The sequence below is a fragment of the Drosophila takahashii genome, chromosome 4, assembly GCF_030179915.1.
Source record: "Drosophila takahashii strain IR98-3 E-12201 chromosome 4, DtakHiC1v2, whole genome shotgun sequence".
NCBI classification, from domain to species: Eukaryota; Metazoa; Arthropoda; class Insecta; order Diptera; family Drosophilidae; genus Drosophila; species Drosophila takahashii.
Genome location: NC_091682.1, coordinates 1,644,327 through 1,666,552, shown reverse-complemented (window position 1 = coordinate 1,666,552; position 22,226 = coordinate 1,644,327). Strand labels below are relative to the sequence as shown.

At 35.4% G+C, this 22,226-nt stretch overlaps 1 protein-coding gene across 1 annotated transcript in view; it reads right to left on the bottom strand.

Annotated features, from left to right (window-relative positions):
- Positions 1-11,914, bottom strand: part of zfh2 (Zn finger homeodomain 2) — an 84,764-nt gene extending 72,850 nt beyond the window's left edge. Inside the window, exon 1 of the mRNA XM_070218051.1 lies at positions 11,897-11,914. The gene's annotated coding sequence lies outside the window, so the exon portion shown is untranslated. The remainder of the gene's footprint in view (positions 1-11,896) is intronic.
- Positions 11,915-22,226: the final 10,312 nt, after the last annotated feature.

Below are 22,226 nucleotides of genomic sequence, written 5' to 3'. Positions count from 1 at the left end.
AAATCAAAATATTGGAATGATTCTGTTGGTCGTTTAAAAGATTCACTTTCATACCCGCATTCATGGAATTTATCTTTTATTCAAATAAATGAATGAAAAAGAAAGATGCGTAGGCTGGTAGAGTATATGCATATAGGGTATAGGGTATAAGCATATATATATTAGGTTTAGTATTTTTCGGAACTAAATGGTAGGTTGGTCGAAGCCACCTTCATAAAATAAATCTTAAGTATACACATAGGCCTAAGAAGCCATATTTAACAGTTAGTTTTTTTATATTTTATTTATCAATCAGAAATAATTGTTGGGGAAAGACGTTTACTTTAATTGTAGAAGAATAAATAGAATATTATACAGAAAATAACTGTTATAAAGGGACTTTTCAAATAAAAATAAAATTAATATTTAAAAAATTCCTTAGAAGAACTCTTATCAAATATCCTTTAAAACAAATGATGCCAAATTAATGAGCGATAGAAGTTAACGAAAACGTCTTAACGGGATAATAAATTCGTGACGATCGCAACTTCCAATATTTGGAGAGTATTACAATTGCGGATAAAAGGAAACTGCGACTATATAGAAGCCTCCTCGCTTACACTTCCGATGCAATTTGTCACTACTTGTCTGCCTATCACTACATCGGCAACATTCACGGTAACCTCTAAGTGAGAAACTTTATGAATATGCAACATTTATGCTTCTCAAGGCAGAGTAAAATATTCAAAAAATCTTACCGAAAATTTACATTTTATCACTTCAGAGGTGGAAACAACAAAAGCCTATGCTTATTTATTATTATAAATTCGTTCAGACTGATAACCAATCCGTATCCCCTATACAGCACACACCTTAACTGGCTTAAGATGAATGGACAGGCCCTTCCAGCTAGATTCGACTTTTTCTGAATGAATTTAAATTAAGTTTGCATATTTAAACTTCTTGCTGCTTTCGGACAACCGATATACAATTAGCATAGAAACGTATGTATACAAATGTAAATCAAATAGATACCATACCAAGTAGGTGACGAGTCGTAAAGATCAACCAGAATATGCTTTTTATACCCTTGCAGAGGGTATTATAATTTCACTCAGATGTTTGCAACGCAGTGAAGGAGACTTTTCCGACCACATAAAGTATATATATTCTTGATCAGCACCAATAGCCGAGTCTATCTAGCCATGTCCGTCTGTCTGTCTGTCCGTTTCTATGCGAACTAGTCTCTCAGTTTTAAAGCTATCGCGATGAAACTTTCCCGAAAGTCTTCTTTCTATTGCAGGTAGTACATATGTCGGAGCGAGCCGGATCGGACCACTATATCTTAAGGCTCCCATAGGAATATTCAAACAAATATAAGAAAATTCATTGTAACTTTGTAATAAGTAGGCGTTTTGATTCTTGACTGAAAAACAAAATTTAAATAAATAGAAACGCTGAATCTGGAATCCCTGGAACTGCACCAAGTGAGCATTCTTTTATCTACAAGGGTATATAAGCTTCGGCTGGCCGAAGGTAGCTTCCTTTCTTGTTTTTTTCTACATTTCATTTATTAGAAGATATTTGTAAATTTTTTGGTTTTTGTACTGAAATTAAAATCTGAATGACTTTGTTTTTGATTATGATTTAAATACATTGAAAGAACTAGAGAACCCCATTTGTTTATATTTCGAAAAGCTTGTGGAGAGGGGGAGAGGAGTTACACTTTCACAAATTTATACTGAAGATAATTTAAATATACATATATTGGATGTAACTGTAACTTCACTGTAACTTCACTGTAACTTCACTGGAAGTATCTTTGCGCTTCATAGCCATATAAGCCATACTAAGGTGCTATGTGAGCCATGCGCGGATCCACGGGGGGTGATATGGGTGATATGGGTGATATATCACCCCCCACTCGGGTGAAAAATGAAAGAAATTTTGGTATTCAAAAAGTATGCAACAAAAAAAATTGTTCTAATATCACCACCCACAAAAAAATCCTGGATCCGCCACTGATGTGAGCTATAGGATAGAGTCTTCCGATGTTGCCAATTTTTTTACTCCATATTCTCAATATTTTTTTAGATTTTTGAGGGAAATTTCATAACGATATCTCAACGGGAAATATTAATGGCCGCGGCTCCATACAAGCCCAACCAGTGTGCATTCGTTTAAAAGTTATGCCCGATTAAAGTTTTATATCTCCATCTCCCTCGCACTGCCTTTAGCTGAGAAACGGGTAACTGATAGTCAGGGCACCCGACTATAGCGTTCTCTCTTGTTATACCCTTTCAGAGGGTATTATGATTTCAGTCAGATGTTTGCAACGCAGTGAAGGAGACGTTCCCGACCCCATAAAGTATATATATTCTTGATCAGCATCACTAGACGAGTCGATCTTGCCATGTCCATCTGTCCGTCCGTCCGTCTGTCCGTCTGTTTCTACGCAAACTAGTCTCTCAGTTTTAAAGCTATCGCGATGAAACTTTCCCAAAAGTCTTCTTTCTATTGCCGGTAGTATAAAAGTCGGAACCGAACGGATCGGACGACTATATCTTAAAGCTCCCATAGGAAGAATCGGAAAAAAAAGTTTACAAAATTCTAGCTTTGGTGTTTTTTGAAATATTATCTTCTACTCTTGGAAACATTATTTTTTACATTTTTCTGAATTTCGAAATATATATGTAAAAAATACATTTTAGCTTCTTTGGTTTTTATTGTATTCTCTTCTACTCTTGGATATGACTCTTTTTAAATATTTCCGAATTTCAATTTTAATTTTATCAAAATCGTACGACTATCATATACCTGTCATAGAAACGATCGAAATATTAATGGGAAATTAAATGGAAACAAAATATAGCTCCGTTGGTTTTTATTGTATTCTCTTCTACTGTAGGATATGATTTTTTTTAATATTTCAGAATTTCGAATTTAACAAAATCGGACGACTATATTATATAGCCATTGGGAAGGATAGAAAAAATAATGTTAAAATAATACGAAATTAAACATTTTTGCGAGTTGTAAGTTAATAGGAACGATCTGCAAGGGTATATAAGCTTCGGCTGGCTTCCTTTCTTGTTTTTTACTTTTATCAATCAAATACAAAATGCAAAATTATAACATGTTCAAATTTTGATTTTCCGATTTGATTAAATATGGTTGACAAGTGATTATTTTAAAGTTGTTGAATGGTTTATTAAAAAACGCCCAGGATATGGCCATGCCAAATTCATAAATATTTTCAATACAAATTCTAGTGAATAATACGGCAGGGTAAGCATACGGGCTTCAAAAAAGCAGTGGTGCGGGACAATTTCAAACATCTCCAATTAAGTTCGTTAAGTGTCATACTTAACGAACGGCGATGGTGAAGATGCTAATGGTTTACGCTTCCTTATCCCAAATTAATGCCAAAACAAATCTGTGCGGGCGAGTCAGTAAACAGTTGTGTAGCTTTATTTGTTATTATTTCCTTAACTCCGGATGTCAAGCGCCTTTTGTTCAACCACAGTCGCCCTCCCCAATTTCTTAATTTAAAATTCCGTTAAAACAATTATAATTGAAACACTGTCCCCCATACAATTTTGTCGGGGTTGACCGCAGATTAAGCATCCCATCTTTTTGGACGTCCTGCTGCCCTTGACCGGAATTGCCAGCATAATTATCCGTTTAACGTTTTGCGCCACTATTACCAGCACGACAACGTAATTAATTAAATTTCTGTGAAATCTCTTCAGCTCAGTTGGGCTTTGTATTAGGGTGCTTTTATTTTTTCGAATTTCCACAGCAGCACTTTGAATCTTCAGGCCGGGTTTTTAATTTATTTGTTCTCATTCATTTGAGTTCTAGCTTCGAAAATACGTTTTATTTCATTTTAAGTTTTTAAAATCATTGGTGATAGGGTTTATTGTCAGTTGAGACTATCAGACAACCGTTACGAGTTATACGAAGGGTGAGGGAGATAGAGATGTGCGAGCAGCAAAGCGAGTGCTTCTACCTTTTTTATTTCCACTTTTCCCCGAATACCAAATACCCTTTAACTTTACGAGTAACGTGTTCAGTCAAAAAACACCTATTAAGGAGGTTAAAAATAGAGCCCTGCACAAGTAACCTGACTTGTTTGTCAAACCTTAAATCCAACAGACCTACTTGAAACCCATTTGACTTGGATCGTTTGGGTTTGAGTATTTGGGTAAGTGAGTCAATTTTTACCCAAACCCAAACGACCCAAGTCAAATGGGTTTCAAGTAGATCAGTTCAGGTTTAAGGTTACCCAAAGAAAAAAAAATTGATTTTTAAATAGGACGATGATTACAATTTTCACTGCTCATCGACCCGTCGCGAATTCTTAAGGTCAAGATGGTTATTTGTGTATAATATTCAAAATTAAAGGATACGAAAAATCGACATTTGTTTCCCCTTCTTCCGCCCATGCTATTTCTTGTGGTCTTTAAATATTACAGATGTATGATCCACAAAAACATACTCTCTTGCTCTAAAGAATTCGTGGTTTTTGAAAAATCGATAAGGAATATATCACTAGGTTTCTATATTTAAGTTATGTATGATCCAAACAAATAAGTCCTCTTGTTCCTAAGAACTCGCGGTCTTTTAAAAATCGATATAGAATATATCATTAGGTTTCTTAGTTAAGTTATGTATAATCCACACAAATATATCCTCTTAATCCTAAGAATTCTCAGTTTTTGAAAACATCGATTAATTTAAGAACTTCTATAGATTTTATATTAATTCTTCCAAACCGCGAATTCTTAAGAACAGGAGGATCTTCAGATTGGTTGGACCGTGTTCTTCTTAGATAAGGCACTATTGCTTATACTTGGCCCTATAATTATTGATTCTTTAAAAACCGTATCCTTTAATTTTAAATATTATACACAAATAACCATCTTGACCTTAAGAATTCGCGACGGGTCGATTAGCTGTGAGAATTGGGATCATTGTCTTATTTAAAAATCAATTTTTTTTCTTTGGGTAACCTTTAACCTGAACTGATCTACTTGAAACCCATTTGACTTGGGTCATTTGGGTTTGGGTAAATGGGTAAAATTTTACCGAAACCCAAACGACCCGAAAATTTTGGGGTAGGGTTGGGTAAGTGAATTTTTAAAAGAAAGCCTGACCTGAAATTTCGTTTGGGTACCCAAATAACCCATTTTGTATACCCATGCAGGGCTCTAGTTAAAATGAAGTGACGATCGCACCAAAAGTCGTATCATCAAATCAAATTTTGTGAAGAAAAATGGTCGTAAATTTGATTCGGCGTGGTTTAGCTTTCGTCTATAAATTGCACATTGCGAATTAAAAAAAAAATTTCAAAACGAAAAAGATTTAAAGGCATCTATAGAAGTACTTTTTATATTACATAGTGTAACTAATTTATAACAACAATTGTTACACCAAAACAAAAATTGATATGAAACGTAGATCGATTTTAATCAATTTTAATTTGATATGAGGCCAGGTAAATTTGACCTGGTCGAAAAGGGTATTTCATGTGAAAACGATCTGGGTTTTACATGACCTTAAATTTACATGGCCATATCGATTTTACGGGGACATGCTTTTTTTATGTGTACACTCAAAAATTATTTTTTCTTAAATATAGAAAAAAAATGTTTCTGTGATTTAAAAAAATATTTTATAAAGAGGAAAAATTTTGTAATCTTCAGAAAAATGTTCTAATCTTCAAAAAAATTCTCTACTAAACGAGTTTTTTTTAGAAAATTTTTTCTCAAATACAGAAAAGTCAATTTTTTTTCTAAATTATAAGGTTTATTTTTCTAATCTCTCTTTCTTTATTTGAGGGTTAAAATCGCCATTGATTTTAGAAAAAAAAAGACTGAACTTTTCTAAAAATAAAAAAAATTGGCAATAAAATTATAAATATTTCTACATAATAGAAATATTGTTTTTTTTTTAAAACAGAAAAAAAATTGAAGATTTTTCTAACATTTAGAAAAAGATGTGGCTCATTCCACGTGAAACGGTGCAGGCCAATTTGGGTCAAATCTCAGAATCAATCGAAACTTTTTTTTTTTGCGCTGTTGTTGCTTGATGCAAAGTTGCTAAACTAAAATCGTTGTCTTTACTAGTAGGTCTTGCAAATACAAAAATTTTATTTTACCACTTCGTGAAGAATTGATGAAGCAATATGAGGATAATTTTTTTATTCGGAAACCGCGTGTATTCCGGCGTACAGAATTTTTTTAAATTTAAATTCTCTTAAAAAATACTTAATTTTAAAATTAAAAATTTTTTAAATTATTTTTCTGAAAGACATGAACATATTTCACAAAGTTGCATACCAAATATTGAAATAACTCAAACGAGTCTCAAGTGATGCATAACTGAAAAATCGGAGCTTAATTAGAAAATTATTTTTTTTAAATAAACGGTAAGAGTTAAAAAAAAAAAAATAAAAACCGAACCTTATATTTCAATCCTCTATCGAAAAAAAAAGTTTCGATTGATTCTGAAATTTGACCCAAATTGGCCTGTCACGTTTCACGTGGAATGAGCCATGTGTGATATAAAGAAATATTTTTCTAGAAAATAAAAAATTTAACCGTCTTTGATTAATTTCCCTTATACACTTTTAGAAAAAATTTTTTTAGCCTAAGAAAAAATCGCTATTAATCGAAGAAAATTTCCGTGCGTGCATGCATACATATGTTATTCAAGTTTGCAGCTGCAAGTGCGAGTTCAATCCCACGTCGAGACGAAAAACTCATGGTGTCTTTTTGTTTTTTTTTAATATTAAATATATTTACATATTAATAAAGCTCATATGAATTTAGCTCATGAATAATTATATTTTGATAAAAATGATGTTTAAGTTTTTCAAATTTAAAACATTCAATTACTGTTACTATTGAACCATAATTAATAGGGGAGAGGTCTGTAGGTTGGGACGGTCTGTAAGTTGAGACACTCAATTTTCTCAAAACTTTTTTTTTTTAAGCGTGTAAGTTGAGACACCCGTTTTTCATACAAAAAGGCCTTAGCCCGACAGAGGTAGCTTTCTGCGTAGTACATTTCTTTGATATTAGGGGAAAAGTGAATATTCAACGAGCCTTTTGGTTTTAATTGTTATTTGGTCTATATTCTTAAAAAATGGATGGGAAATAATTTAAGACGAACTTAAATTGATTAAATTAACATAAATAAATAGTTTTGAAAAGTTTGGAGTACTTTTGGTTTGAGTATTATTGACTTTTAAAAGTGTCCCAACTTACGGACCTCTTTTTCAAAATGTCGTTTTTTAACACTTTTCAAAAAAAATTATTTTTTAGTTTTCCCTAAGGAAAAAATTTTTTTTTTTGTTTTTTTTAAAGCCAATAGACTAACCTTTCGATCAGTACCAAATGCGTGAAGTTTCATAAGTGAATGTCGAAATGGCAGATTAAAAACAAAAGGTGTACCAACCTACAGACCTCTCCCCTATATAAATATTAATATTAATCAATAAATACTTAAGAGCAAAATTAAATGAACAACTAAAAGGAATAACCAGAAGAGAGCCAGGGGGGGGGGGGTGATTGTCCACCAAATGTTTAATCTAGTACAATTTTTTTTTTTGTATAAAGAAATGTTTACGTGTGGGGGGGGGGGGGGGCAAAAACAGCCCCTAAGCTATACGACTCTTAAATCTGGCTATTTTTACAGATTTCCTGCCAAAATAGCGAGTTTTTCAAAAAGTCATGGAACAAAAATTTTCTATTTTAAGCTTCTTGACACAGTTGTGTCATACAGTGGACAAACAGGGCGACAAACATTTTCATTTCGGAAAGTCCTCCAAAATCTTGTTTTGGGTATAACTTTTAAACGAAGTTCAACTATATATAAATAAAACAAGAGAGAACGCTATAGTCGGGTTGGTGTCCCGACTATCTAATACCCGTCACTCAGCTAAAGGGAGTGCTAACGCTGTACTCGGGTTGGTGTCCCAACTAATTATCGCAACTCAGCTAAAGGGAGTGCGAGGGAGATAGATATATAAATTTAAATTGCGTATAACTTTTAAATGAATGGTCCGATTCTATCTACATTTCGATAGGTATAAATATACACAACAAAATTGCATTTATACTTCTCGGAAATCTTTAAAGATGTGGGCACAGGACCCATTTTAGAATCGTTAGTAGGCGATTGTGGGCGTTAGAGGGGGCGTGGCGCTCGGCTAAAATAAACTTGCGCTGCGTAGGAAGCCAAAGAATATGTGTGGGAAATCTCAACCTTCTAGCTTTTGTAGTTTCTGAGATCTCAGCGTTCATACAGACGGACAGACGGACGGACGGACATGGCTAGATCGACTCGGCTAGTGCCCCTCATCAAGAATATATATACTTTATGGTGTCGGAAACGATTCCTTCTAGCTGTTACATACTTTTGCACGAATCTAATATACCCTTTTACTCTACGAGTAACGGGTATAACTAGTACAAGAGGCATTTATCTCCAAACCAGCTCCAATTTATATATATATTATTATTATAAACTGCTCTTTCTCCCAAACCAATTGATTTTTTGCCGTCTACAGTGATAATTATTTTTCGTTACAATACACTGTGGGGAATTTAACCACTTTTTTGGGCCAATATTAATAACTCCCTCAATTTTAAAGATATCAAAGTAAAACTTTAGCAATCGTTGTTATTTATCACAACTCATATTCTGCATGAATACCTTTCGGATCGGACAACTATATCAAATAGCTGCCATAGAAATGATCAGATCAACTTTGCTATTTTTAGAGATAAATTCATAAAACTTGAAGAGTACCATTTTAATACGGTATTAAAACCACATAAAAAACTTGGTTAAAATCGGAAGAATTTTTCTTTTAGTTTCATAGAACCAAAATTTGTCAGATTTTACTTGCCATTTCTATAGTTTTTTGCTACAGTTATAGTTTTATTTTTATTTTTAAAACCTTTAAAGTCCGTTTTAATTGTCCAATGGTAGCGATAAGTTTTTTTGCAATTAATTAATTAGCAATTAAATAGCCTCAGCATTGCGTCAAATTTCTATTGCTTGTGAAAGCGAAATACAGCAGCTGATACAACAGCTGTAAGTTAGCAGAGGCGCCCTCTATTGAAATTCCTGAAATGTAACATTGAAGATTGGACTTCTGTTAAAGTATTCTAGAAGAAACACTTTTAATTTAACGACTTTTAAAAAATGGGTTTTGGCCAAAAAAAGTGGTAAAATTCCCCATAGTGCAATAGTTACAATAGTTTTCAATGCCAATAGCCGCATAGACGTTTGATTTAAATAAGAGAGAACGCTATAGTCGGGTTGGTGTCCCGACTATCTAATACCCGTCACTCAGCTAAAGGGAGTGCGAGGGAGATAAATATATAAAATTTTGATTGCGCATAACTTTTTAAAGAATGGTCCGATTTGAAAAAGTCTTTTACATTTTAATTGGTATACACAACAAAATTGCATTCATACTTCTCTTTAAAGATGAGTGCGTTATAGGTGGCGTGGCGCTCGGCTGAAATAAACTTGCGCGTAGGAAGCCCAAGAATATGTGTGGCAAATCTTAACCTTCTAGCTTTTGTAGTTTCCGAGATCTCAGCGTTCATACATACGTGTAATTATTGATGCTATTTGATTGCGTTGTCCCCGGGGAAACCAGGGATGAATGGAGTGCGTGGATATGAATTCATATTCACAAAAAGAGAATTAGCAGACGGATCCAATAATTTAACGGTGCATATATTCTGAAAAGGCTGCATGGGAGCAGTAAGTGTCACAGAACGCTCAGAGTACTCCCCGTAATTACGCTCTCTGGAAATCAATGACTTACTTTGTGGATTTTATGGCCACTTTGGCAAAGGAAAAGAAGGAATAATGTCTTATGTTTAGCCAATTCGCAGGCGAATCTGCTACCATATCGAAATTAATTATGTTTCAATGACACTGCGTAATGAAGAAGTCAGTGCAGTCGCCGCGCTATTCATTATGCTATTCCCCTTGCATATGATGAATAGAAATAGCAAATTTACGAAAATCGATATTTACTCGATTTTCAAATAAATGATACATATTTTTATGGTTTAGTGATTACTGTATATGGGCAATTTTCTGCTGTCGCACGTGACGTTCGGACGATTTGCATGTAAAAAAAAACCATCTTCCAGGACTTCTTTTCTTTTGGCACTAGGCTTAAATTAAAGGTCTTGATTAGCACTAAAATATGTGCCAGGGCTGACTATGGGCCCTCTTTTCGTTTTTAAGATATATAAAACAACCAAGACTTTCGCACGCGACACAAATAGAAGTGAACGCAGTTAATTTTATAGTGTTCCTTGTTCTTTCTTCTTCAAAATGTATTTGGTTTGGTTACAAAATATTGAGTGGTTATTTTTTTATGGACATTGGATATATAAAACTTTGTTCGCGCATAACTTTTTAACGACTGGTCCGATTTAAAAAATTTCGAAACATTTACATTTCGAAAGGTATTAATAAACACAATAAAACTGCATTTTTACTTTTTCGAAATGTGGGCGCCAAACCTTTTAAAATCGTTTAAGGTGATTGTGGCTGTTAGAGGGGGCGTGGCCATCGGCTGAAACAAACTTGCGCTGCGTAGGAAGCCCAAGAATATGTGTGGGTAAATCCAACTTTCTAGCTTTTGTAGTTTCCGAGATTTGGGTCTAATCTCAGCATCAATCGAAACTTTTTTTGATAGAGGATTGAAATATAAGGATGGATTTTTGTTTTTTTTTTGTATCTCTTACCGTTTATTTTTAAAAATATTTTTGTAAATTAGCTCCTATTTTTCAGTTATGCATCACTTGAGACTCGTTTGAGTTATTTTAATATTTGGTATGAAACTTTGTGGAATAAGTTCATATCTTTTAGAAAAATATTTTTAAAAATTTTAAATTTAAAAATAAGTATTTTGTAAGGGAATTTTAAATTTAAAAAATTCTGTACGCCGGAATACACGCGGTTTCCGAATGAAAAAATTATCCTCATATTGCTTCGTCAATTCTTAACAAAGTGGTAAAATAAAATTGTTGTAATCGCTAGACCTTCAAGTAAAGACAACGTTTAGCGCAACGTGTAAGAAAGGGAAAGCAATATTCGAGCTCTCCGGTGCTCGTATTGCTGTTCTCTTCTGTCACGTTTCACGTGGAATTACCCGCCTGTTCACCGCATCAAGTTGGTTGTAAATAGAGGTCACCAAATTACTTCAATGGCTCATAGGCTTAGATTCAATTTTTCAGAATTCACCCGCTTTGCAAGTAGCATGGTCTTATTGGAAATCGACTGGGTTTGCAAACAGCAATCAAATCAACTGGCGCCAGTTTTAAAATATTATAAAATCAAGATCTTGATTTTCCACCTAAGGCCTAGTACTCAACCCAACAAAAAGCCGTCCAAAACAAACAACTTCATATGAAACAAAATTTGTTGACGTTTTTTTTTTGTTGGGTTGAGTACTAGCCCTTAAATAAAAACAGTATTTTGGCCAGAACAGTGGAAATAATGGTCCAAATATGGAATGTCATACCTTGCTGAGCTCGTAATAAAACTCCCTATCGATTGGGAGATCCCAGTTTCCACCTTTAATTTTAGGATAAAACACATACAATGGGTCGCAAGCTTTAAAATTGCTGTAGGCATGGCGAATGTATTGCCGCATCTCCTACAGGCAGTTTTCCATGGATTTTTTGGGTTTTCCTCATTTGAGATCCTCGGTGAAAATAGTACCCGGGTAAAAAAAGTCCCTCAAAGCTTACTCCCATGCTAAGCTTGCAGTTTTCGACGTACTGAGTTCTAGGCTTTTTTAAAACAAGAAAGGAAGTTAGCTTCGGCAGGCCGAAGTTTGTATACCCTTGCAGTTCTAATGCATACTTACCTTCTTTGAGAGCTTCAAAAAGCTTCCCGTTTAGGTATATCAGAAGTATATTGGCCATTTTTTTTAGATTTGGGTTTTAAAATGTCAGAAATCAAAATGCCTACTTTATAACGAAAAACGTATAATGTTCGTATAATGGCTAGGTGGACTCGGTGGTGCTGATCAAGAATATGTATACTTTATGTGGTAACTGAAATTATAATACCCTCTGCAAGGGTATAAAAAAGGCTATATGAAAGGTCTTTAGTGGAAACCCCCGACTTTCATAGAACTTTTTAAAAAGATGTACCAACCTACAAAGCTCCCCTATAGCTCTTAAAATTTTTAAAAATTCGAAATAATGTCTGTACGGATCCAAGATTCTTGCCATTGAATCAAGCCTCGGAAGCCATTTCAAAGGGTTGGATCAGGCTTACTGTTCTTTCCTGTTTGTAAGTGAGATAGTGCTCAAGCGCCGGCTGGCCCAAGTTAGCTTGCTTCATCGATATTAACGCCGTTAATCGTATATCTCGGCACGCACGGACGGCAAAAAGGAAGGTCAAACAGTTGTCGACGCAACGCACCCCCATAGCCAAGCACCCTAACCCTGGCCGGCCATCTCGGCTGCCCATCGAAATGTTAAGCAGGCGACGTACAAATTAAGTTCCTGCAAATTTCCGGTTTGCATCAAGGTAAATTAAACAAAGGCAATTAATGTGATTCGTGATTCTGATGCTGACACGGCGACGGAGATACTCCCTCCCTGAGACCATTGCCACATTCTTTCTTGGTTGTATTCTTTCATGAAGAGTTTCACAGCACTCCAAAAATAATAAAAAAAGAATTTTGGTAGGCCGAAGAATGCCAGAGATGCGGAGAGAGCAAAATGTGCTTGAAATTGCCGTTCAGCTACCGATTCGAATGCGAACGTGAACTAAACGCAAAGAAGTCTTGGGTGAGATTAATACTTTAACTCTGTTTACTCCCGTTACTCGTAGGGTAAAAGGGTATATTGTATTCGTGCAAAAGTATGTAACAGGTAGAAGGAAGAGCTTGCGACCCTATAAAGTACATATATACATTGTGGATCAAGATCATTAGCTGAGCCGCTCTAGCCATTTCCGTCTGTCCGTCCGTATGAAACTTGAGATCTCGGAAACTATACAAGCTAGAAAGTTGGAATTAACTAACATATTCTTGGCGCCCACTCTAACACTTAACATACAAAAGTTCTGAAATCATCTTTTGTGACGAATATTTATTGTTCGATCCATTAAGTAAATACACTTCTAAATATTTCTCATTCGGCACACTTTTTTAAAATCGTACATCTTCACAGACATACTATATTGCAGCATGAACAGTTAAAAATTCCTTTCAAACGAGATAGAGCCCGTTCCAGTATCCTTAGTGGTTTAGAAACTATGGATATTTCAAATCTACCTTTTTTTACATGTTTTGCCTAGAGTAAACATTGTTTATTAATACGAGAAAATTGACTCCAGGATCTAGAACATTAAATTGACCGCACAAGCAGACAAACCGACAAACACACATTTAGGTTTCAATTTTAAAATGACCCACAACTCTCATATAATTCATAGCCCGTTTTTCTCTGAGTGCACTGAATCCATAACCCTTCCAAAACAAATATGCTGCCAACACTTTGCCATCATAGATGCTAAAACTACACAAAAATGCATACATTTTTGATTTTCTACTTGGTAGGACATTCTACTCAAATTTGCTAAACTACCACGGAAATCGCAACCTGCTAAGGTTTATATACAATAAAAAATGGCTGTGCTAAATTTTGGCTTCGTATAAGCAGAAATTGGGGAAGCAATGCTCCATGTGCATATTTGATGATTATGTTTACTTATGTTTTCGTGCACGTATGGATAAGTATTTATTAAGCAATAATTATTGTTTTCCCAGAACAGGGCAGATCGTGACCACCGCCAACCTTATGATTTAGTGTTCCTTGCGGTCCTCGCAGCCCACCTTCCTAAATATTAATGAAATTATTTCTACTTTTATTAACGGCAACGGCCAAGCGGATTTGCAACACTCCTCTCTTTCCTCTTTCCATATCGCCACAAAACTTAGGGCAGAAAATGTCTCTAATATCAGGAATCATCGGTATTATGTAGTATGAAAGTAGAAGCATCGTTAAATAAGTCCGATGAATTGCAAAATGTACACAAATCAAGAACTCTCATATGTATGTACCTTCGAATACATATTGATGTGACGAGGGTAGATGTCCTTTCATTTTTGCAAAACCGAAAAAATCGATTTTCCATAATTCAATGTTGGAAATTTCAGATGCTAAAACTGCCAAGAATTTTTTATCCAATTTTTCACAGACCGACAAAAAACTTTGGGGGTGCCATTCGAGCGGTCGGGCTTGGTCTCAAGTGAATTCCCTTCGCGCCCAAACGAATCCAGTCCCATGTACCAGCCACGGAGTAGGGTATTCCTGAACCAACCTCGAGGACCGTGCTACGGGCTCACAAAAAAAACTACCCCGACAAAATTATAATGAAGTTGGTGGTGGTGCAGAGGAAAGGCAAAGTGTGCGTCGAAAACAGGGAACGACGACCAGTAACGGGAACAGGACCTCTTGGTTCTGGGTCCTGGGCTCTGGGCTCTGGGACTACAGGGGCGGGCGGAATGGGCACTCTTTGCCACCTTCCGCCTGCTTGTGCAGTCGGAACACCACCGTCACCGTCACCACCCTAAGTAAAAATTAAAAAAAGCGAAAACAAAAAACTTAGTTATGTGTACATATACGTAGGTACATAAAAAACGAGATCATCCACGGTGATGAAACAGAAGCATCCCCAGCGCCCCTCACAATGTGTGTATGTGGGCACACACACCCAAGTCTGTGAGTGTGTGTGTACGCAACATTTATGCATGTTCTTAGTTTGCGTTTTGACGACTGCTTTTTCTGGTGTCTGCTTCCTTTTTTGTACCCACTGCTCGAAATGCGTTATGCTGAAAATTATCCATCTTCTACAATTTCTTATAAAATTGCTGTTCTCAGCCATTACAAATAGATAATTAAGTAGAGCCTTAAAAAAGATAAAAAAGTATTTCTGGCATGCTTGTTCTTGCGGCTTCATATATCCAGAATTTAAATTACCCTAACTTACACTACACTGAAGGCCGTTTTTTCGTCCGATTGTTAAATTTAAAATAGGTTTAAAACAATGATTTCCCATCCGATTTCAAGGTTTTAACCCTACTTTAAATTTTACAAATGGACGAGAAACGGACCTAAGATAATAGGTAATTAATTGAAAACACATACAAAAATACCAAAAACAGATATATTTAATATCTTGATCTTAAAAAAAATGTTCAAATCGAAAATGATGGCACCATTTTAAAGCCGGAAATTAATATAATTCATACAGGCTCTACTGGTGACTACAAAGGCCATGTTTGCTTTAGCCAAGTGCCTCGCCTAAAATTTTAAAAATTTTGTAAAAGTGTAAATGAGTTTTGGCTTTGACTATTAATGCCCCATATACCGGCCCAAAAGCAGTTCGCGTCGGACCATTCACTAAAAAGTTATGAGCAACACAACTTTTGGTCGCCAGGTGGCGCTTTTGCTGCTTCACTACAGCTGAGTAACGGGTATCTCATAGTCGGGGCATTCAACTTACAATTCTCTCTTGCTTATATTCGCGGTATTTCACAAAAATTACCTCGAAGCTGAAGTGTGCACGAGGAGACTACTATACACACATTTAGCTCCTTACCAAGGGGCGCGATTCCAAAATAATAATTTTAAAAAATATATACATATTTACAAACTTTTAAAAATGTAACGGCTAACCAAATGTAGCGCTCCACCCTCCATTGCCCTAAGTAGTTGTAAAGTAGTAAATAAGTAGTAAGTAAAAATGTTAATCTACAATTTTAGTTTGCCTTTAAGTTTATAATTTTTTAAATTAAATTCACATTCAACCACGCACCCACATATGTGTACGGCAGCACTTGTAAGTATGTATTTATATTCTGATTGGGGGGTGTATTTTTTTACTGAGGGTGACAAACAACTGCTTCTGGGTACAGTTTTTTATATTGATTTCAATATTGATTTTGCTGCACATTATGCCCATCTACGTCGAATCCATCCACACCACCGAAAATGTTCCTTTGGAAAATCACTTTAGCTGTCACAAGAATTTAAACATTTTAACCCTTTTTCTGTTTGATATTTGAAGCGGAAAACTATACGTTGTTCGGTTTTTTAACCCTTGCGAATTTTAACAGTTTTTGCTTTAATTTAAGGGTCTAAATATTTGCAGTCCATTTTTATATTTCAGCCCTAATCTAACTAAAACAAGAGAGAACGCTATAATCGGGCTGGTGTCCCGACTATCTAATACCCGCTACTCAGCTAAATGGAGTGCGAGGGAGATAGATATATAAATTTTATTTGGTCCGATTGGAAAAATGTCTTCTACATTTCAATAGGTATATTTATACACAAACAAATTGCATTTCTACTTCTCTGAAAATTTTAATGGTGTGGGCGCCGGACACATTTTAAAATCATTAGTGGACTATTGCGGGCGTTAGAGAGGGCGTGCCGCTTGGCTGAAATAAACTTGCGCTGCGTAGGAAGCCCAAGAATATGTGAAATCTCAACCTTCTACTTTTACTCTACGAGTAACGGGTATAAATATTACTGAGTAATTTTGCATATTTTAAACTGAAATTTTCTCTGGCAGCAAGAAATAGGTCGGCCGAACGTAGAGAATTTTTTTTTCCTTTGGCACCACTCCAAGTACTGTATGTATTGTTCTATTGAAAACAAAAGATTATTATATTGTCAATTTATTTTTAATAGGAAACTTATAACATTGCCTTCTGAAACTTGTCCTTGGCGATTTCTTCTTTTTAATCAGGCTAAGAAACCCTGAATTGATGCTCTAGAAACTCGATGTCGCCAATCACGAATCGTTTTAAAACGTCATATCTCCGCCAAATAAATCGCGACATATCTCCGCCGACGAAATGCACTGGGCGGGGATATGACGGCGGAGATATGTCGTTATCCCCTATTATTGTAAATCAATTGTATTGAATTGTAATAGTTGGAAAGTATTTAACTGTTAAATATGCAATATCCTGTTTAATTTTAACAGGTCGAAATTCCGAACCTATAAAGTATATATACATATATATATATATTTTCTTGATCAGGATCACTATTTGTTGTTCAGGCTGACTTATTTTTACAATTTGCCAATAAGTTTTAAACTTTAATTATGTTTTACTTGCACAATTACAAAAAGAATATATGTTAAAACCGCATATTGTACAAAATAAAAGAAAACAAGAAAGGAAGCTAGCTTCGGCCAGCCGAGGCTTATATACCCTTGCAGATCATTCCTATTAATTTACAAATCGCAAAAATGTTCAATTTTCTAATATTTCTCATTAATTTTCCGATCGTTCCTATGGCAGCTATATGATATAGTCGTCCGATTTTGATCAAATTAAAATTGAAATTCGAAAATATTTAAAAAGAGTCATATCCTAGAGTAGGGGATAATACAATAAAAACCAAAGAAGCTAGAATTTATTTCCTATTACTTTTCCATTAATTTTCCGATCGTTCCTATGGCAGCTATATGATATAGTCGTCCGATTTTGATTAAATTAAAATTGAAATTCGGAAATATTTAAAAAGAGTCATATCCTAGAGTAGAAGATAATACAATAAAATCCAAAGAAGCTAAAATTTATTTCCTATTACTTTTCCATTAATTTTCCGATCGTTCCTATGGCAGCTATATGATATAGTAGTCCGATTTTTTAACTAATTAATTCGAAATTCAGATATATTTAAAAAATAACATCCCCAAAAGTATAAGGTAATATTTCAAAAAACACCGAAGCTAGAATTTGTTAAAGTTTTTTTTTCCGATTGTTCCTATGGGTGCCATAAGATATAGTTGTCCGATCCGGTCGGCTCCGACATATATACTACCTGCAATAGAAAGAAGACTTTTGGGAAAGTTTCATCCCGATAGCTCAAAAACTGAGAGACTAGTTTGCGTAGAAACAGACAGACGGACAGACGGACAGACGGACAGACGGACGGACAGACGGACAGACGGACAGACGGACATGGCTAGATCGACTCGTCTTGTGATGCTGATCAAGAATATATATACTTTATGGGGTCGGAAACGTCTCCTTCACTGCGTTGCAAACTTCTGACTGAAATCATAATACCCTCTGCAAGGGTATAAAAATTAAAAATTTGAATTACCCGCCAGGCTACATATTGCATCCCTGAACAGCTGTTTCAAGCGGCTGCGTTGGTTTATTTAGGGCCGTTTTCTCGTCCGCCTGGTAAATTTAAAGTAGGGTTAAATCTCTCTCTTTAACCATACTTTAAATTTAACAAAAGGACGAAGAATTTTAAAAGCAAACCAAAATGCCATCTACACGAACTCTTGCTCTAGAGGAGAATCCTTAGAAGCGGTTTTGCATGGTAGTCCATGGGTCCTTCCAAGCAGTGGTCACAAGAACGCGGCCGCCCTGAGAAAATCCTTTGGCAATGTCGACATTTTCGCGAATGAATCGCAAGAATATGTAATTTTGTGCTGCTGACCTACGTTTACTCTTGAAAATTAGCAACGCTTATTAGTTTAAATTAATAGTAAACAAAAATTGTTTACTTTTATAGGGTCTTCCCACAGAGATCATTCCGCCATCCGTTGAACGGATGGTCCGTAAGGTTTTGCCGTTCCCAGTTTGCCATCCAGTTTTGACGGACTTTGACGGGCTCTTTTATGCGATAGTTAGGCGATGTTTTTTCGGCGCAACTCTGAAATCTTCCTCTTGACTGAGGAAAATTGGAACGATGACTGCAAAAACAAATCAAATCGATGGCGGGAAAAAATTAAATAATGGTTCAGCTCATTGTTTTTTGGTTTTTTTTTAATTATTTGTAGATTGCTATGAGCGGAAAAGCATTCGCCAACAGGTTGCTATGTGTGGGCCAAAATGTAAGCTGTTTTGTGAACGAAAACATCAATATTTGCAGCGAAGTATCAGAATATATTCCGCACTTCATAAATAATAACTAATATTAATTAAAAGAGTACTATGTTCCAAAGTTGCTATAAATTACCACAACAGTAATTCTGGGTTTGCTTACAAATTTGCCATAGTAATATTTGCTAGACAGAGGCGTAGGAAAAGCAGAGTGTGGGGTTCGGGAGGTTAGGCTCCCCCCCGTCAGCAAAAGTTCAGATATGTTTTTTAACTATTATCTTATGCTATTTATTGTAACTGCTTTTCAAGTCAGCTGTTATCGGATGGTGGATGTGCTCTCTGAGAACACGAGTTTCACATTTGTCTAAAATCCCAACCGTTTCACACGGATGGACTCCATGGGATGAGGCTATTACTTTCATGTTTTCTTCTTCTTCGTACATTTTTTACGACAGTGCTGCCACCTTTTTGCAAAGGCGGCATGTTTTTATTAATTTGCCTATAACTACATGTACGTCAAATTAGCGTCAACGAGTTAGCAACGAAGGTGGAACGATGGAAATTGAAACACTGGTGCCATTTTTACAATTTTCCCGCTATTTGGCAGTCGGATTGAAAAATGTTTGATGCAAAATTGTTTAGTATAAAAATATCTATCGATCTAAATAGGTTAGGGCAAAAACACTGTTTTTCGCTAAATCTCTAAAAATTGACGATAGGTGGCTAAGACAGCTAAATTTCCCATTATTAATAAAAAACAAGTCGGGTTCGTGTCCCGACTATCTAATACCCGTCACTCGGCTTAAGGGAGTGCGAGGGAGATGGATACATAATCTTTTTTTGATTGCGCATAACTTTTTAATTGATGATCCGATTTGAAAAATATCTTCTACACTTTGATAGGTATAAATATACATAATTGCATTTATAATTCTCTAATTATCTTCAAAGGTATGAGCGCCAGACACATTTTAAAATCGTTAGGGGGGGATTGTGGGCGTTAGAGGGGGCGTGGCGCTCGGCTAAAATTAACTTGCGCTGCTTAAGAAGCCCAAAAATATGTGTGGGAAATCTCAACCTTCTAGCTTTTGTAGTTTCCGTGATCTCAGCGTTCATACAGACAGACAGACGGACGGACAGACGGACGGACGGACAGACGGACAGACGGCTAGTGACCCTGATCAAGAACATATATACTTTATAGGGTTGGAAAGGCTTCCTTCTCCCTGTTACATACTTTTGCACGAAAACAATATACCCTTTTACTCTACGAGTAACGGGTATAATTAATTTTGTGCTGCCGTTTAACAGTATAACAGCAAGCAGTACAAGCAGTATTCTTGTAATAAAATAGCCAAAGTTAACATTACATTAACTTAACCGTGTTTGAATTTTTTCTAGCGCCATCTGTTGAAACTTTAAGCACTGCTGATTTTCAAAAAATATTTCCCCCGGGAAACATTTACGGGTCAAATCTTACGATTTTCCGCGTTTTAAAAGTAAGATTTTTATAGTGATTATATTATTATTATTATAGATTTTATATATTATTATTATAGATTTACTATCAAATATCGACTATCAATAACCGCTTCACAACACGCCATCTACAGCTGCAATATAAATAGCTTCCATATTGCACGACACCTACATCTACTAGTAGTTTCGTTTACTGCCAATAGGTGGCTAAGACTGCTTTAGTTCCCTTCAGAGCGCCATCTATCAGTGGTGATTTACTGTTACCAGTTTTTTTGCGTTAACGGTTAATGTAATGTTAAAAAACTTCCTCCACAAAAATGTTAAAAGTGGTGGACTTTTTTAACATTACATTAACTTAACATTTATTTCGAGGGCGTTGCCAGACCCTAAGAATGGGATTTGGCCCCAACCTATATAGATCGATGGATATTTTAATTCTAAACAATTTTGCATTATACATTTTTCAATTCGGCCCCAAATGGCGAGAAAATTTAAATCATAAAGGAGCAGAATGAAGAGAGAGATTGGTGCTACCAGACCAAACAAAAATGGGAGAAATGGGAGCTACCAGACCAGGAAGAATGAATGGCGCCCTAATTCAAAATGGACATTTTTAGCCATGATATAGCTATATATGCATTTTTGAAATGCTATAGATTTTTGGAGCAGAGCATTCTATATTAATACGGCTACTGCTCCTAGCAGTGCTATAGTAAATATCGTAAAGCAGTTTTACTTGCGAAATTTTGATAGAATAAAATGCTAGACATTTTACAAAATGTGTAAAGTTGTGGCCGCCAGGTCCTGTATAGTTTACGTTTATGGATATGTTTTCTTTTCTGTCTTTCGCCCTTAAATTCTGATTATGGAGTTCGAAAGATAAGGAGTTTTAAAATACTTAACAGCAAAACAAACCATGTATTTTTCTTTCTTTTTCTTTTCTTCAATTTTCTTTTGCATTCAATTTATGTTATGTATTAATAATATGTACCTATGTACATATGAATAAAAACGGATCTCAATTGTTAAAAAAATGTCATTATACCCTTGTACAGAGTACTATAATTTCAGTCAGATGTTTGCAACGTAGTGAAGGAGACGTTTCCGACCACATAAAGTATATATATTCTTGATCAGCACCAATAGCCGGTCTATCTAGCCTTGTCCGTCTGTCCATCTGTCCGTCTGTCCGTTTCTAGGCGAACTAGTCTCTCAGTTTTAAAGCTATCGCGATAAAACTTTCCCAAAAGTCTTCTTTCTATTGCAGGTAGTACATATGTCGGAGCGAGCCGGATCGGACCACTATATCTTAAGGCTCCCATAGGAAAATTCAAACAAATATAAGAAAATTCATTGTAACTTTGTAGGAAGTAGGCGTTTTGATTCTTGACTAATTAAAAACAAAATTGGAATTCCTGGAACTGCACCGTGTAAGCATTACTTTATCTACAAGGGTATATAAGCTTCGGCTGGCCAAAGGTAGCTTCCTTTCTTGTTTTTTGATTTAATTAAGTCGAAATAAAATTGAAGGCCCTATTCTCGTTACCAGTTAGATCAGAAAAAAAGTATATTCCTACATTTTTAAATATTTCTTTTGTTGGACAAATTATCTCGAAAATTGTCCGACTAAAGATAGCTTCTCGTTCTTGTTTATGTTATGCACCCATACACTCAGTTCGACTATGCGTATACTATATACAGCGACGGGTGAAAGTCTACGTTCGACCCATATTACTGCTACCTGACCGAACCATGGTATTTCGTAAAAAATCAGGGATAGCTTGATAACTTTTAATAACTTATGAAATCTTATCTATTCAAAAATTTCTGTATAATTTTT